General features: G+C 44.6%; 1 pseudogene; it reads right to left on the bottom strand.

Moving 5' to 3' along the window:
- Positions 1-17,436: 17,436 nt before the first annotated feature.
- On the bottom strand, positions 17,437-18,172 carry LOC102907457 (gamma-aminobutyric acid receptor-associated protein pseudogene; annotated as a pseudogene).
- Between the last annotated feature and the right edge of the window lie 1,297 nt (positions 18,173-19,469).

Consider the following 19,469-nt stretch of genomic DNA (forward strand, 5'->3'; position numbering starts at 1 on the left):
TGCTTATCTTGAATACCTGAGGTCCTGGAGAGAAAACAAACCACACACACACACACACACACACACACACACACACACACACACACACACAAAACCAGACTTCAAGAAAAAGAGAAAACATTACAGAAAAGACTTGAGAGAAATGAGCATAGTTAAGGTTCTCCAGACACTAGAGAGTCTGGGAGTCTGGGGTACCAGGAAATACATGGCGGAAGGGTCTGGGGTGCGTGTCGGAGAATGACAGGAAGGGAAGATGGAAGCCAAGTGTATCCTTACTAGCATGTGCATCTTGAAATCAAGAGTCATATTTACCAAGCACCTAATGGTTTCCAGTGATTACCATGGTGTCTCGCTTAGGAGAAAGAATGGAAGACACTTGACACTGTGTTTAAAGAACTGTGTACTACCTTGTGGGTGATGGGGACTTTGAGCCTGAATTCAGTTGCCATAGTTCACTTTCTCTTTATCTCCTTCATGGTGCATATCAAGGACCTCTAAAATAATTTCTGTCATGGGCCACGAGCTCAGAAATCCCAGGCTGCACAGCCAGTGGCATTTAAACTAATAAACACGGCGAACCAAGGGAGTCCATATGTGTACTAGACAGAAGTCAAGTGTGTATGTTTGAGTCAAGTGTATGCAACATATGAGTGAGCAGAAGCAGCAAACATAACCTTTAGGAAAAGACAACAGGCAAGTGCAAGCTACAAGAAAACAGAACATGCATTATTCATACTGCAAAACAAATCCAAGGCAAGAAATGTCTATTTAGCTATTTACCTAGAGAAAGCCGCTACTGAACAATGCTTACAGGGATGGGCCAAACTTACAAGGAAAGTATCTTTTTTTTCTTTTTCTCTTGTCTTCCTTCCTTCCTTCCTTCCTTCCTTCCTTCCTTCCTTCCTTCCTTCCTTCCTTCCTCCCTTCCCTCACTTCTTCCTTCCTTCCTTCCTTCCTTCCTTCCTTCCTTCCTTCCTTCCTTCCTTCCTTCCTTCCTTCCTTCCTTCCCTGCTTCTCCTCTTCTTCTTCCTCCTCTTCTTTTTGGAGCTCATGTAGACCATGATGACCTCAAAATCCCCATGTAGCCCAGGCGGCTCTTGAATTTCTTCTCCTTCTGCTTCCACTTTCCAAGTGCTGGGATTACAGGCATGTACGACCATGCACTGACTCTTGAGTTCTCTTATTATCTAAAAGACAGGGCTGGTAGAGTACTTGCCTAGCATACATGAAGCCCTGGGCTCTATCACCAGCTGCTGAATAAACTGTGTGTGGTGGTGGCCTATGTCTGTAAGCCCCGTACTGATGAAGTGGAGGCTGTTGGATCAGAACTGCAAGGTCATCCTCAGCTACACAGCAAGCTGAGGCCAGAGTGGACCATGAGACACCTGAATCAAAAAATCGGTAGTGTAGCCAGGCAGTGGTGGCACACACCTTTAATTCCAGCACTCAGGAGACAGAGGCAGGTGGATCTCTGTGAGTTCAAGGCTAGCCTAGTCTACAGATCGAGTTTCAGGACAGCAAGGGCTCCACAGAGAAACCTTATCTCAAAAAACCCAAACAAACAAAAATGGGTAGTGGTGGTAGCGGGAGGCTGGTGAGATGGCTCCGTGTGTAAAAACACTTGCCACTAAGCTTGACAGCCTCAACTTTACCCCCAGAACCCACAGGGTGGGAGCAGAGAGCCCATTCCCTGAAGTTGTCTCTGATCTCCACAGTACCTTTGTCCCCTGCCCCACCAAATAAATAAACCAAAGTGAGAAGGGGGGTGGGGAATTGGGAGGAGAAGGAGGAGGGGGAGGGGGGAGAAAAAGAGGAAGGGACTTAATCATTTGTTTGAAGAAACATGACAAAGGTAAGGGAGCTGGGCTAGAGAGAGAGGTAGCTGGGCGGGTAACGCCGGTGCCCTGAGTTCAAACTCCAGAACCCTCATAGACATGGAAGGAGAAAACCAAGTCCACAAAACTGTCCTCTGACTCCATGCATGCACTTAAGGCATGCATGCAGGTGTAGAATAAATTAAAACAAAAGATGAAGGACTCGCCAGCATGAGAAGGATGCATGGTGGCAGTTTAGATTCTCAAACACACAAGTAGTGTGATCAGAGAAGTGGAAAACCAGGGTGGGAGGGCTCAGAACCACACAGGCTAGAGAAATAGCGTCTGAATAACCGGAGAGCCAAAGAAGGGAGAGAAGAACCAACACCGAGAACTCAGAGTACAACCCCAACAAGAAAACGACTGGAAGTCTGGTGTGGTGGCACACACCTGTGAAACCAGCACTTGGGAGGTGGGGGAGGGAAGATCAGGAGTTCAAGGCCAGCCTGGGCTACATGATACCCTCAAAAAAGAAAAAAGTTAAATTTCCACAGAACTTGACAATTATTAGTAAGAAGACAGTAGAGTTTGGCTTCTTTTTTTTCCCTGACTTTTTGCAGGGAGAAAAAAATAAAAAGAACTCTTGAGAATGAAAAGATGCTGGGGTAGTGACCTTCTTATGGTAAGTAGTGCCACATCCCATTTTGTAATGGAAGAGATGTTGCCAACTCATGGTTCAGGTGAAGCTGATGCATTTCTATGTGCAGTTACTGATGTGGCCTGGCCCCCCAGCTCAGAGTCCCGACGCTGTTTCCTGTCCCACCCGCCCTCACTATTCTAAGCTACCCTAAAGCATGCAGTGGCATGTTTCACACAGCACCGAGGACACACGACAGTTCACACAGAACATTCCCTTAAGGGCAGGAGCTATCCAGCGATAGGCTCAAGAGCCAAGTCAGGACAGTTAGAGCTAAAAAAATCCACTCTGCAAGACATCTGTGTGAATTGAGCCCTGTAAAGACAAGCAGAAGTCTCTTTTCTGCAGTAACTGAGCAAGACAAGGTAGATGGCTGGAGCTCCGGCAGCCTCTTCTCTCCTTGAGGAGAATCTGAGGCTCCAGCCAGCATAGAGAAAGCTGGACCTTTTAGTGACGTTGTTTGAGTCATTTGAGCCTTGTCTGGAGTCTGCCCTACCACTGGGGTTCTATGTATGAGAGCCAATACATTTCCTCTGTTGAAGCTAGCTTAGGTTTGGATTCTCTGTGACATGAAATGGCAAGGATCTCTAGTTTCATTGTACTTTTCAAAGATAGATCTACCAATTTATTTTCCGTTCTGCATGCCTTTCTTATGGTGCAACTGATACTCTTCCTGCAGTAGGTGAGTTCTGTGCTTACAACTCTTGAGAAGGTCAGGCTCCTGGTTGCTGTAACCGACACAGCACATTGAACCTCTGAGACTTCAGAGGCTGAGGCATCAAAAGGCCCAGGTTCCTTCTCTGTCTCATCACTCGACCCTTGCTTTCGAAACTCCACATAGTGTCAGGAAATTGCCTTTGACAGAGCACATGTAGGCATTGTAACCAGTAGCCCTAGGTGAGGTCTCAGCTGACAGCCAGAATAAGTCACAAGACATAAGTGAAGGAGCCTTAGGGGTGACTCCAGTCCCCAGCCCTCACGTACTCCAGGCAAAATCCCAGCCAGCACAGAGCCCAGGCAAGCCCTTATAGCTATGTGACCTGTCTGATATGCCAACCCCCAGGAGTTACGGAATAAAATAAATACCAGAGATTGTTTTAATGCAACTCACTTTAGGGAGTAATTTCTTCCACAGCAATAAATGAACTATTACAGAGCCTAATTAATACAATTCATATTCTAAGAATAGTGGAGGATTGGAAACAGCACCACTTGCTTGCTTAGCATCATGCATCAGGCCCTGGGTTCAATCCCCAGCTTCATAAAATTAGGTGTGGTGGTAAACACCAGTAATCCCAGCACTTGGGATAATCCTTGTCTCTGCAGTATAGAAATAAATATAATAAAAATTAAGAACAAAACAAAAACCCAAGGTAGACCACTCCTGAAGAATGATACACAAGTTTGACCTCCAGCTTTCACAGGCACACACATACATACACACACACACATGCATATGAACATGTACACACCCTCCCACACACTCACATTCACACACACATACCACAAACACACAGAGCAAAAAGTTCTCTCACCCTCTATGTCTTTTTAGTTAGTACTTACATACCCATCCTCTCTGCCTCCCAGAAAACAATTGCTCTGATTTCTTTTTTTTTTTTAAGATTCCTTTTTTAAGATTTATTATTTATTATGTGTACAGTCTTCTGTCTGCAGACCAGAAGAGGGCATCAGATCTCATTTTAGATGGTTGTGAGCCACCATGTGGTTGCTGGGGATTGAACTCAGGACCTCTGGAGGAGCAGTCACTGCTCTTAACCTGTGAGCCATCTCTCCAGCCCAATTGCTCTGATTTCTGATTAGATTTGCCCCTTTGAATGTCAAGAACATAATCTAGTGTGTGTCATGCTGCCTTCACTCAGCACAGCTTTTTGATTCAGATGTTTTTTGTGAAATCATAGTTTCTTCTCATGGGTGAGTAGTATTCATGGTGTGGATATGTCTATCCATGTCCTTGTTAGATTTGTTCCATGTTTAAAGTACGGCAAAGTAATATGAGCATCATTCAGTATTGTGAGGGATATGTTTTTATTTCCTGAAAGGGTGGCTGCTAAATCACTGGGTAAGAAGATGCTTAAGTCCGTAAGAAATACTGAACAGTTTATCTAAGTAATTGTCTTATTTTGTGCTCTTCTCAACAGCAAATGAGAGTTCTGGTTACCCTACCTTTGCCAATATTTGGTATGGTTAGTCTTTTGGTATCTGTCTCATGATCTTTTAAAGTTCCATTTCCCTAGGAATAAAACCTTTTTTTTTTTTTTTTTTTTTTTTTTTTTTTTTTTAAATCTCTGTTTCCCTATTCTGCTTCGAGGCCACTCCTTGTGGGATGAGGAGTAAATAGTGATGTTAGGGTTTGGATGGGAAGCATCCTCCCCAAAGGGCACCTGTTGAAAGCCTGGTGGTGCTATTGTGCAGGCACCGAATTGTGAGGTCATTAAACTCATCAATGTGTTAATCCATCTGTGAATAATTGAATGAGCTAGGAGGATGTGGGTCAATGAGAGCACCATTTTGAGGGGTGTGCCTACTTTGTACTTTCTTCTTTGGCTTTCTCTCTCTGGTTCCTGTACCATAAAGTGGGTCACTTTGCTCCCTGACATGTTTCCTGTCCTGGGGTACTGCCTCCTGGCTCACAGGTTCAGAAGCAATGGGGCCACATGCCCATGGACTGATACCTTTGAAACTGTGAGCCCAGAGAAATCTTTCTGGGGCCGGAGAAATGGCTCAGTGGTTAAGAGCAGTTGCTGTTCTTGCAGAGGACCAAGGTTCGATTCCCAGTGCTTACAGTAGTGGCTCACAACCATCTCTAACTTCAGCAGCAGGAAATCCAACACCCTCTTCTGGTCTCCTGGGGGCACCAGGCATGCATGTGATATACATACATACATGCAGGCAAACTCTCATAATATAAAATAAAAATATTTTTTTAAACTGCATACTGCTCATGCTGAGAACCTGTGTTAGGTTCCTAGCACCAAGTTTCATGGCTTACAACTGCCTGTAACTCTTCTCCCTTCTCTCCCTCCTTCTTGAGACAGGGTCTCACTTGTAATGTAGCCCAAGCTGGTTTCTATTCCTCCATATGTATGGGTATTTTTGGTGCCTGGTATCTGTAGAGGTCCAAAGAGGACATCAGATCCCCTGGAACTGAGGTTACAGATGGTTGTAAGGCACCAAGTAGGTGCTGGGAACAAAATGTGGGTCTTCCAGAAGAGCAGTCTGTGCTTATAACCTAACTGCTAAGCCATCTCATCACCCATAACTGTTTTCTCATCAAGGATAATAGTATTTGCTTTCTTACAGGGGAAATGCCTTGAGCCATTCAGAAAATAACTGTTTGTTTTTTTCAAACCACAGAGAAACTCCAAAGCTTAAGAAAATCAACAATAGAGCCAGTTAGATTGCTCAGCAGATGAAAGTACTGATGTCCTGAGTTCAGTCTCCAGGATCCAGGGTGGAAAGAGAGCATCAGCTCCTGACAGTTGCACTATAGCCTCCACATGTGCCCCTACACACACACACACACACACACACACACACACACACACACACACACATAAATAAATAAATAAATAAATAAAATACAAATTTAAAAAGTAGAACAACTTAGCTGTATCCAGCATTGTGGGTATGCATCCGTGATCTCGACACTGGGTAATCAGAGGCAGGAGGATCATCACAAGTTGGAGGCCAGTGTCCACTACCTACCTAACTCCAGGACAGTTAGGGTTACATAGGGAGATCCTGTCTTTAAAAAAAAAAACCATATAGATATATAAAAAAGTAAAAAGAAAAGCAAATTCTATAAAAGCAAGCCACAGATGCTTGGGCCACATTTCAATTTCCAGAAATATGGTGCAGTGACAGAAAAAGAATGGGTTTGGGAGTTAGAAGTCCTGACTTTTTCTTTCTCGTCTCTCTTCTTTCTTTCATTTTTGGAGACAGGCTCTCACTCTGTAGTCCATGTTGGCTTTGGACTAGGTCTTGGTCTGTTTTCTATTGCTGTGAAGAGACACCATGACCAAGGCAACATATAAAACCAAACCAAACCAAGCCATTGAATTTGGGACTTGCTTACAGTGTCAAAGGGTTGGTGTATGACCATCATGGCAAAGAGGGTGGTGGCAGGCAGGCAGGCATGGCACCGGAGGAGTAACTGAGTGTTTACTTCTGATCCACAGGCATGAGGCAGAGCCAGACTGTGCTTAGCATGGGCTTTTGAAATCTCAAAAGTTCCCCCCAACTCCAGCCCCCCATTGACATATACCATTCAACAAGAACACACCCCTACTCTAACAGGCCACACCTCCTTCCAAAAACAGTTCCACCATCTAGGGACCAAGCATTCAAATATGTGAGCCTATGGGAGTCATCTTATTCAAACCACCACAGACTTCCTATGTGGTCAAAACTGGCCTCAAAGTCTCTGAGATCCACCCTGCCCCCAACCTCCCAGGTGTGGGGATTACAGGTAGTAGCTACCATGTCTAGCTAAAATCAGGGATTTTATACTTCTGAGTGATGGGGATCTCAGATAAATCATTTGGTTTTCCTACATTCCAGTTTACTCTTCTGAAATATGTAATAAACGCTGTAGAGGCTTCTACAAAGATGAAGTACATTGATAATTGCTATAATTTAATCATAATGTATTGCAGTTAGAATACACTTTTTCTGGTACTAGGGTGCTTTATTCATATTAGGTGAGTGCTTTATCACTGAGCTATACTCCTACTTACCTAATTATTGATAAGCAAATTAGAAATATTTGCAACCTTGGCAGTGATGGTGAATGCCTTTAATTCCAGCATGGCAGAGGCAGGTAGATCTCCGAATTTGAGACCAGCCTTGTCTACAGAGCAAGTTCCAGGACAGCCAGGGCTACACAGAGAAACCTGTCTTCAAAACAAAACAAAACAGAAAAGAAATAATTGTTTTCTGGGCAGCCTCCAACTTACCCCAATCAATATTTGATAATCACTTTTAAGAAATATTTGCTAAGGGATGGGGAATGAGAACATAGGGGAATGGGAAGTTTAAGCTAGAACAGGGACAGAGTGGGAGAGCAAGGAAAGAGATACCATGAGAGAGCAAGACATCATTGAATAGGGAGAAACAGAATGTTAGGGAAGTTCCCAGGAATCCACAAGGATAATAACCCCACCTTGGACTATTGGCAATAGTTGAGAGGGTGCCTGAACTGGCCTACTCTGGTAATCAGATGGGCGAATACCCTAACTGTCATCATAGAGCCCTCATTCAGTGACTGATGGAAGCAGATGCAGAGATCCACAGCTGGGTGCCAGGCTGAGCTCCAGGAGTCCAATCGATGAGAGAGGAGGGATTCTATGAGCAAGGGGCATTGAGATCATGATGGGAAAACATATAGAGATGGCCAGCCAAACTAGTGGAAATGTATGAACTGTGGGCCAATAGCTGTGGAGTCCCTGTGGGACTGGACTAGGCCCTCTGGATAGGTGAGACAGTTGTTTAGCTTGAACTGTTTAGGGATCCCCCAGGCAGTGGGATCAGGATCCATCCTTGGTGCATGAGACAGCTTTTTGGAGCCTGGTGCCTATGGTGGGACACTTTGCACAGCCTTGGTGCAGGGAGGAGGGACTTGGACCTGCCTCAACTGAGTACCAGGCTCTGCTGACTCCCCATGGGAGACCTTGCCTTTTAGGAGGTGGGGATGGGGGGTGGGTTGGGGGAAAAGGCTGGGGGGTGGGAGGAGGGAGTAGAGGGGGATCTGTGGTTGGTATGTAAAATGAATAGAAAATTTCTTAATAATAATAAAAAGGAAATATTTGCTATACATGATCCATTTCATTGTTATAATTTTATAGTATTTATATATTAAACTTTTATTGCATTATTCTCTCTTTCTTTGTGTGTGTGTGTGTGTGTGTGTGTGTGTGTGTGTGTGTGTGTGTGTGCATAGGTGCCACAGCAAGTGAAGAGGCCAGAGGACAACCTGTGGGATTTGGTTCTCTTTTTATAGCATGTGGGGCCTGGAGCCTGAACTCACTCAGGTGTCCTGGCTTGGCAGGAAGCACCTTTACCACTGGGCTATCTCATCAGCCCACTGTTTATATTTTTTTTTATTGTGGAAATTTCAAACACACAGAAAAGGAAAAAGGATACCTAAGTGCTTTCAAAGCTTCGGTGTGCCTGTAGAGCCAGGGATCTGGCCAGTACAGATTCTGTGCAGCAGATCTGAAGAGGGACCTGAGGCTCTGCATCTCTCACAAGTTCTCAGATGGCGTTTTGTGTAGCAAGGATGAACAGGCTTGCAAGTGTCAAAATTCATCCTTCACAACTCCTAACTCTTAGCTAATGTTGCTTCTACCTTCTTACCCAGCTGGCCTCTTTCTGAACTATCTTGAAGTAAATCTCAGATGTCCTATCCTTTTTTTTTTTAAAGTGGCAAGCCCAGTGCCACTTTGAGATCTTTGGCAGCAGTTAACTCTGCAACTCACACACAATTGAGCCTGTATGATAATGAGCATTCAGAGATGGGTAATACCTGGGGGGGTGCTCACCAACCTAAGACAGAGCGTCTGTGTGGCCTGGGCAGGCGTCTCCATGATGGGTAAGGGGACCTGCTGACGTCCCACGCAACCTAAGTCAGGAGCTCATTTTTTAGCGAAAGGGGGACCTGTAGGGTCCTAGCCCCCATTTTGGGTAACTGTTGCCTTGTTTGCTGACCTTGACCTTGATATCCTCCCTATGCTAATTCCCTGCTGGTTTCCACCCTCCTGAATGCTTAAGGGAAGTTCCTTGTCTGTGTATCCTGCATAATGGGCGTTAACAGCTTAGATGCAAGATTGTAAAACATCAGTAGTCAACTTCTGCCCCCCCCCCCCCCCCCCCGGGGTTCTCCCATTGTGCAATAAGCCTGTATTTAAGACCTCTTCCCTCCTTCAATAAACAGCATTCAGCATTAAATTAATTAATTAATTAAAAAAACAATCAAACGTAACCTAGGCTTACCCCAAACTTGCTGGGTAACTGAGGATCATCTTGACTCTCCCTCCCAAGTGTAGGGGTCACAGGCACCATCATTTCTGGCTCATGGGGTGCTGGGCTAATGCTTGCAAAGCCAACACTCTGGCTCTGAGCATCACCCCTGGCCCCTTTCCTTTGCTTTTTGTTCTTTGCTTTTTTTGAGACACAGCTCACTGAATTGTCCTGGCTAGCTTTGACCTTGTGAAGATCTCCCTATACCTCCCAAGTGCTGGGATCACAGGCCTATCACACTTGGCTAAAACAAAGGTAATTAATCTGTTTTGCTTGTTCCTGTTTAAAATGGGTTTCAATATGCAGCTTAGACTGGCCTTTGAAATCATGATCTTCCTGCCTCTATCACCTGAGGGTTAGGGTATAGGTATGATTTACCACACAGGTTTAATTACATTTTTAAAAAGTTGTGGGGAGCTGGGTGTTGATTTGAATCTCAGTACTTAAGAGGCAGAGGCAGGTAGATCTCTAGGAGTTCAAGGCCAGTCTGGTCTACATGTCAAGTTCCAGGCCAGCCAAGGCTATATTACAAGACCATATATTTAAAAAAAAAAAATCGGGGAGGGCGTGGATGCCACAGCACGAGTGTGGAGGTCGGGGGGACTTTATGGAGTCACTTCTGTCCTTTTATCTTTACCTGGGTCCTGGGGTTGAACTCAGGACACAAGGCTTTGTGGGCAAGCATGTCTGTATCGTACCAACCATCTCACCGGCCCTAGTCACAGCTTGGAAAGGCTTTTGTTCATCATTTTGCTCCTGGACTTAGGGGTCTAGACTACTTCCATGTTGACTAGAACTCAGACACTGGATTTTGAGGAAACCCACAAATAACAGTGGGCATATAACCCTAGCATTCTGTGTGTGAGACAGGGTCTCTGAAGTCCAGGCTGGCCTTAAACTCTGACTGTGAGGGTGACATTGATTCCTGATCCTTCTGTCTCCAAAGACTTTTTAAGTTTAATTAGGAATTATTCAGGGGTTGGGGATCTAGCTCAGTGGTAGAGCGCTTGCCTAGCAAGCGCAAGGCCTTGGTTCAGTCCTCAGCTCCGGAAAAAAAAGGAAAAAAAAATTAGGAATTATTCAAATTTATGGAGTGTAACCCAATGCTCAATACATGTAATATATATATATATATATGTATATATATATCATACTATATACTACCTATAGTAATATATAATATATTAAATATAATTACATATTATATACATAACTACACATATTATATAATATACCATATACAATTAGACAATATCATATAATTATATATAACATACTATATATGACTATAGTAATATATAATATATTACATATAATTACATATTATATACATAACTACACATATTATATAATATATCATATACAATTAGACATTATATAATTATATGTAATATATAATATAATGTGGTAATATTGTATATAATTATATATATATATATATAAAATATTTTCTTTTCTCTCTCTCTTTCCATGGCTGAGAGCTTTGCAATTGCTAGGCAAACACTCTGTCACTGAACCATACCCACCACTAATCCTGTATGCATCTCCTTCTCACCTGCTCCTAAGCTGAGGACCAAACCCAGGGCTTTGTGCTTGTTAGGCAAACACTCCACCACTGAGCTAAATCCCTAACCCCATGAATGAATCTTTAAAAAACATTTCCTTTGAAACTTCAGCATTATACAGTCATCAGCCTCTCTGAAATTCAAAGATTGGGGGGAGACGGCTCAGTGAATCCAGCACTGCTGTGTAATCAAGAGGACCCGAGTCTAAATCTTAAGAGTCCATGGGGCAGGATTGGATATATGTAATCCCAGCATTCTTACAAAGAGGTGGGAGGAGAACCCTTGGATGCCTGAGAGCCAGGTAGCTTGGTGTAGGCAAGTGGGAGACAACAAAGAAACTCTTTAAGGGGCTGAAGAGAAGGCTCAATAGTTAAGAACACTGGCTGTTCTTCCAGATGACTCAGGTACCATGCCCAGCACCCATGTGGTGGCTCGCTACCATCTGTAACTCCAGTTCTGAGGGATTTGACACTCTTCTGGCCTCTGGCACCAAGTATGAACATGGTACACAGATGTCCATGCAGGCAAAACACCCATATACACAAAATTAAAGAGAGAGAGAGAGAGAGAGACAGACAGACAGACAGAGAGACAGACAGACAGAGACAGAGAGAGGGAGACTCTGACTCATCAAAGAAAACAAGGTGGAAAGCAAGAATCTGCTCTATGGTTGTCCCGTGACGTGCTCATGTATTCTATGTCATGTGTGTGTTCACATCTGGATTCAGTGCCTTTGAACCCCATGGCCTCACTCATGATGGGCATATGCTCTCTCCTAGATCTCAGGTTTGGCTTTCTTTTTTCATGACAAGGATGCTTCATAGATGATTCTGTGGTGTACATGTCCATCAGGAGTTACATAATGATGATCGTCCTTCTGTCCATAATCATTTTAAGGCAGCCATCTTCCTAAGCGATGGGATCAGTGGTTAGAGTATGCTGCCACCAAGTGGTAACCGTAAGAAACTGCTCTGAGATCCTCGGAAGTGAGATTTTCCTACAACTAATTACAAACCCCACCCCGCAACACATTGAGGTGCTGGATATGGAACCCAGGGCCTTGCCTGTGTATACTAGGCAAGGGTTCTACCACTGAGCTATATCCCTAAGCCATTCAGCCCGTATCACTACTTAAATGGGTAGATAGATAAATGGGGTCTCACCATGTACCTGTGGTTGGCCTGGAACTTGCCATGCAAAACAGGTTGGCTGCAAACTCATGGCAATCTTCCTGCCTCAGCCTTCAGAGTGCTTGGATTGGATTGTAGGCACATGTTACCATGCCTGGCATCACAATGTTTCTTTAACATGACATTTACAGGCAATGTTTTTGGTTTTGTTTTTGTTGTCTAAATACAGGTCTTGTGTATTCCAGACTGGACTTTAACTCACTATGAAGTCCAGAGATAACCTTGAACTTCTCATCCTCCTGCTTCCATATCCAGAGTGCTGGGATTACAGGCATGCCATCAGACCCAGTCTTATGCCATTTTTGGGAGAGAGCCTAGGGTTCACACATGCTAGGCAAGAATCCTATCAACTCAGCTGCAAGAGCTGAGCAAGCTACTTTTTAGAGTAAACTGATGTTGTGACTCCACGGCACATTGTAAGAGCTAGAAGGCATTGAGCCCAAGAAGCGAGTGTCTCACAACATCCGGGTTACTAAAGCCAAGCATGTCAGCACATGCCTACCATCCTCTCAATTGAGGGGTGAAGCAGGAGGGCTGCTCAAGTTTTGAGGCCAGTCTTTGATAAGTGGTGAATATAAGGTCAGCCAGAGCTGCATAGCAAGACCTTGTTTTTTTTTTTTTTTTTAAAAAAAAAAAGACAAAACAAAAACAAAACAAAACACAAGCCCAGCCAAACCAAACCACCATGCAGGGAACTTCTCTTCCAGGGAATCCAACACCCGCTTCTGGTCTCCACAGGCAAGGCTCTCAGGGTTTCTGAGAACTCATTTTGCCCTCCCAGCAACCCTCTAAAGGAGACTGAAGCTGGTCCAGGCGCTACTTTTACCCATGTTAGAGTTCCTCTGTGCCCTGGCATGTGTGTGGAGGTCAGACGGCCACTTTAGGGAGTCAGTTTTTACCTTCTTCCTTTGTTGTGAGGCTGAATCTTTCTTGTTTCTGCCTTTGTTACTCACTCCAGGTTGGCAGGACCATAAGCTTCTGGACTATTCTCCCATCTCTCTCTCTCTCATCTGACTGTAGGGATGTTGAGACCACAGATGTGCGCCATGGCATCTGGCTTTTTATGTGAGTTTTGGGGATCAACTTCAGGTGATGCGGCTTGCGTGGCAAACCCTTGTAGGCGCAGAGCCGTCACCCTGGCTCCAGGCCCTCTTTCCTCGCGTTAGCTGTTCTAATCCCTCTCATGGTTTCACTGTAAGTTAGTGGAAACCATTCCCCTAGCGAGGCATGGTGGTGCACACCTGTCATTCCAGCACGTGGCAGGTGGGTTAGGATTTCAAGGCCAGCCTTGGCTACACAGCAATCTTTAGGCTAGCCTGAGCTCTACAATGAACCCAGATTAAACCAAACGCACAAACTGTCTCTTTAGTGGTGGACATGAGTTGTTTTCAAAACAAAGACAATGGTATGCTGAATATCCTTGTCGTGTTGTATGTGGGAAAAAGTATCTATATAATAAATAAGTAGAATTGAAATCTCTGCGCCAAAGCTCCACGCCTCTTCAAATTTGGTAGATAATATCAAATTAGTCATAAGGCACATCATTGCCAACTGCCATACTCCTATCAACAGTGTATACATCGTTCTTAATGCATTCTTGTTAATACAGACTATTATTAAACCAGCATTTGATAACTCATGAATCAAACATGGTTCTTTACCAAAGTTTCAGTTTCCATTTCTCTTAGAGGTGCAGCTGAACATTTTCTTATTGATTTGTACAAATTGTATGTTAAAGAAACCAGTTCTCTGCACAAGAGTGGTAATTGTTTAAATTAATTTTTTTTTTTTGAGCAGGATTTCTCTGTGTAACTTTGGAGCCTGTCCTGGAACCCACTTTGTAGACCTTTGTAGATCAGGCTGCAGGCTGGCTTCGAACTCACAGAGATCTGCCTGCTTCTGCCTCCTGAGTGCTGGGATAAAAGGCATGCACCACCACTGCCACCACTGCCAGACATGTGAAAGGCTAGTCTTGATCTCACTCTGTGCAGGCCTGGAGCTTATGATTCTCTTGTCTCTGCCTACTGAGTGCTGGGGTTACAGGTGTGTACCTCCATTAACTACTTTTTTTCCCCTAGGGTTCACTAAAGCGAACTCAAGCTTTCACACAGGCGAGGCAGATGCTTTAGCCATGAGCTGTATCCCTGGATGTTTACTTTTCATTTTGTTTCGGGAACTTGCTCCCTAGAGAGGCAGAAACATCTACTCTGCTTGTAAAGCACCAAGGACAAATCAGATTAGGATTCCACCAAAGTCTAACTTGGAGAGCCGGTGAGTTATTTGGTTTGCAGAGCGTGGGTGAGGGGTCACTTACAGGGCACGGGTGATCCCAAAGCAACAGTACCACTGGAAAGTCACACGCCAGCATGGAGGATGACTTCTCTGTAGCTGCATAGATAGCATCTCCTCCCCTTCAGTTAACCACCCATAATCCCTCTGCTCTAGCAGGTGTCCTCCTGCAGTTAGGGTAGAATGACATGGGGAGGGCTTGGAGGCAGAGGAAGGAACAGGCAGAATCTCAGGTGAGAAGCCAATGACCCTGCCTCACTTTCCTCTGATGAGGAAATATCAGCAGTGAGAAGGCAAGTAGCTAGCTGAGATAAGGATGATGGTTGATATCTGCTGGAGGACCCACCGTGAACCATCCGAATGTAGGATACCTACAAATATTTCAGATTTCAAAATGTCCTAGATTAGGACTATTACTTTTATTTGTCGTAGTTCAATGACCAGAATTAGAAAATTTCACAAATCCCTGAAGTTGTTTCAAAATCAAATCCCAAATGTTTTTCTTTTGGAGACAGGATCTTGCTACACAGCCTGAGCTGTCCCAAACTCACCACTGTGATCTACTTGCGTCAGTCTCCTGAGTGCTGGAATTGTCTCGTGCCACCATGATCAGCTTTGCCCTGAAGAAGTTCTATTTTTTTTTTTTTTTTTTTTTTTTTTTTTTTTGGTTTTTCAAGACAGGGTTTCTCTGTGTAGCTTTGCGCCTTTCCTGGAGCTCACTTGGTAGCCCAGGCTGGCCTCGAACTCACAGCGATCCGCCTGGCTCTGCCTCCCGAGTGCTGGGATTAAAGGCGTGCGCCACCACCGCCCGGCATAAAGTTCTATTTTTTTCAAGACAGGGTTTCTCTGCGTAGTTTTGATGCCTGTCCTGGATCTCACTCTGTAGACCAGGTTGGCCTTGAAGTCACAGAGATTCACCTGCCTCTGCCTCCTGAGTGCTGGGATTAAACAAGCAAACAAACAAACAAACAAACATGTACCACCACTGCCAGCTTGCAAATATTTCTAATTTGCTTATCAATAATTAGGGATGTGTGTGTGGCAATTTATGGGAATGATTTCTCTCTTTTTCTTTTTTTTGTTAAGCAGCTTAAAAAAATCCATCTCATTAAGGTTGAGAGCTGTTGTGGAAGACACCCAGTGCCTGCACACACATCGGCATCCACAGCTACACCCACAAAAACACTTGTACATACATGCATACACCCCATTTTTCCCCCAGCAGAACTATGACCCAAATCTTAATTTTGTGTGGTTTTCTACTTGTAATTGCATTGGATATAAAGTTCAGGGTGTGGTTTGTAGCCTGTGGCCAATCTGGGTGACCTCAGAAGGCAGAGAGTCTTGCCATAAACAGCACCTTCAGAGTGTGGACTGCAGTTCTTTCCTGTTCCACTGATGACTCAGCCACACTTGGGCACAAGGATCCATGGCAGCCATTCCATCATGAGACACCCCTACGCCCCTTGCCTTAGTAGGCCAGGCACACTCCTCGGTTGGCTGAGTAGCTGCTCTGGCTTTCTCTGAAATGCGTGTCCACTCATCTCTGTTTCCAGGCCAGCATCCCCCAGAGCATAGGCTAACATCAAAATTCTTCAGACTGGGTCCGCTGTGTGTCAGCTTTTCTGTCTTATACATCCTCTGCATCTTCTGCGGAACAGATTCCCCTTTCTCACCAACCCCTCCCCGTGTCCTGGGCTCCGCCCAACTGCTTTCCCCCACCAGCCTCGTGCTTTCTTGCCTTTGTGCTTCTGCACGCTCTAACACCCCTCCACCCCATCCCCCGAACCCCCCCCCCAGGATATTCTCTCTCTCTCTCTCTCATTTTATTTTCAAGATCTAGTTCTAGAATGTTTCAATTCTGTTCAGAATTAATGGCTCCTGTTGGAGCTCTACCATGCATGGCTGGCTGCAGGCACTCCTAACAGTACTTCCGTTTGCAGGCACTCCTAACAGTACTTCCGTTTGGCTCTTTATTAGAATTGCTTGTTTCTGAGTTTCGCACTTCTGTCTTTGAGCTCCCTTGGTTAGAAGCCATACCTCTTGTCTTCTTTTCTCTGGCCGTGCCTTGGAAAGGGCAAAAGGTAGATGCTGGTGACTGATGAGAGAATGAAGAGCACAAATTATCCTGTGTGACAGGGGTAGGCCCTTTGTATAGGGATGATGCATGTACATGTACATTAGTTGTTTGGAAAACTGTAGTGCGTTTTGGTACTGCCATTAATGGGAGTGTAATTGGTAGAGATGTTCCATTCCAAACGGCCTGACCCACTCAGTTAGACACTCTTGAAGCAGGGAGCAGCAGAATAGGAGGAATCCAGCCTCCTTATTGCCCGAACAAGGAAATAGGCCCACAAAGGGTCAGACTTTGATTTTCTGGCACAGAGGTTCATATCTCCTACCTTTTTGGATTGGGATGTTTTTCTCTGCTGTATAATTATTATTTATTTTCTTCTTTTTGAAATAGGGTTTCTTTGCATAGCCTTGGCTGTGCTGGAACTAGCCCTGTAGAACAGGCTGGCCTGGAACTCAGAGAAATCCACCTGCCTCAGTCTCCTGAGAGCTGGGATTTTAGGCTTGGGCCACCACCACTTGGCTAATTATTGTTTCTAATGCAGTTATATTCAAACTGTTTTGAATATATTCACTCAAAATCTTGGAAATTTTAAGTAGACATTGAATTTTTCATTATAATCTTGAATAGTTACAAAGGATGCACATTATATATGGTAACCATTTTTGGTTGTTTTTTTTTTTCAGCTCGGTGGTTTCTTCTTTATTGATGTGCCTCCTACCTCCCCCGGACAATGTCAATCCCTTCCATCTACTCCCCCCGCCCCTCCCAAAAAAAAGGTAGTGAAAGGAAGGGATTGTTGGGGTTCTGAGCCTGCTGGGCAGTTAGAAAGGGAATCGAAACCAAAACAATCAACAGATGTGACAGAGATTGACAATCAAGAAGTCTAAAGCAGAGTGGGCATGGAGGGCAGACAAGGGGGAGAAAGAAGATGTACAGAGACTGTGTCCACCATTCCCCGTCTTGCTGAGAGGGACTGGAGAAACAGTCTCAAACATGTAAGTGCAGGTCCTGAAGAAGGGAGATAGTGTTTCCGCCTGAAGGAGGAAGTGGATGTCAAGGAAGGAGCGCCACCTCTCTGTAGAATGGAACCCCCCACCTCAGGGACAGCAGCTTCCCAGACCGTAGACACTTTCATCACTGTAGGCAATGTATAGAAAGAAGTCTTCTTCGTGGTGTTCCTGGTACAGCTGACCCATCGTGGCACTGGTGGGTGGGATGACGTTGTTGACAAAGACAAACAAGGCATCCTCAGCACGGAGATGAATTCGCTTCCGGATCAAGAAGTAGAATTGACCAACTGTAAGATCAGAAGGCACCAGGTATTTCTTTTTGTTCAAATCTCCTATCCGAGCTTTGGGGGCTTTTTCCTCTATCACTGGAACCCGGTCTGGGTATTTCTTTCGGATTTTCTCGCCCTCAGAGCGGCGCTTCTCTAACGGATGCTCCTCTTTGTACACAAACTTCATTCTCCCGAGAACTGGGCTGGACTGAGCTGGGCTGAGGAAACCGGGGGGTGGGGGTGGGGGTGGGAGGCAGGGGACGGCAGCTTCAATGAACAAACTCAGCCTGGTTGTTCTTTTTAAAGGCAGGGTTTCATGTAGCCCAGGCTGGCCTCAAACTTTCTATGTTGTTGAGGATAGCCTTGAACTCCTGATCTTCTTGCCTCTATCTCCTAGGTATTGGGATCACAGGCATGCCTATGCCTCCCCCGCCATCAATACATTTTTTTTTTAAGAGTAGAGAAAGATTTATTAGTTTTTGTTATGTTTATTTTTTTGAGAGGTGGGGAGCATGCCCCACAGCATACATGTAGAGGTCAGAGGTCAGTTTGCAGGAGTTCATTCTTTCCTTCTGCCATGTGGGTTCCAGGGATCTCAGGTCATCAGTCTTTGCGACAAGTGCCTTTACCTCCCGAGCCATCTCTCAAGCTGGAGTGGAGAAAGATTTATTACTTGCAGCCAGCAGGTAATCATGTGATCCTCCATGCAAACTAATATGAACAAATAGGATAATTGTAAACATTTTAAAATCAAGTTGTAGCTTGTTCAAAGGTGTACTAGTTAGGTTTCGGTTTCTATTGCTGTGAAAAACACCATGGCCCAAAGCAACTTGTGGGGAAATGTAGTAGAATATTATTTTTAAGGTATGTTACTTTTGTTTATGTTGCATTTGTTTAACTCTGTGAAGCTGTGTTACTGTGCCTGTCTGAAACACCTGATGGTCTAATAAAGAATTGACCAATAGCAAGGCGGGAGAAAGGCTAGGACGGGATGACTGGTACAGAGAATGTATATATAGAGAAATCTGGGTGGAGAGAGCTAGGAATGAGAGAGGAAGAAGGAGGACTCCAGGGATCAGCTACCCAGCTACACAATCAGCAAGCCATGGAGGAAGAGTAAGATTTACAGAAGTAAGAGAATGGGAAAAGCCCAGAGATAAAAGGTAGACGGAATAATTTAAGATAAGGAAAGCTGCTTAGAAACTAAGCCAAGCTAAGGCTGGGCATTTATAAGTAAGAATAAGTCTCTGGGCCGGGTGGTGGTGGCGCACACCTTTAATCCCAGCACTGGGGAGGCAGAGCCAGGCGGATCTCTGTGAGTTCGAGGCCAGCCTGGGCTACCAAGTGAGTTCCAGGAAAGGCGCAAAGCTACACAGAGAAACCCTGTCTCGAAAAACCAAAAAAAAAAAAAAAAAAAAAAAAAAAAAAAAAAAAAAAAGAATAAGTCTCTGTGTGTGATTTATTTGGGAGCTGGGTGGTAGGCCCCCCACAAAAGAGTAAAATACCATCAACAACAGAGA

This window comes from Peromyscus maniculatus, chromosome 2 (assembly GCF_049852395.1).
Source record: "Peromyscus maniculatus bairdii isolate BWxNUB_F1_BW_parent chromosome 2, HU_Pman_BW_mat_3.1, whole genome shotgun sequence".
Classification (NCBI taxonomy): domain Eukaryota; kingdom Metazoa; phylum Chordata; class Mammalia; order Rodentia; family Cricetidae; genus Peromyscus; species Peromyscus maniculatus.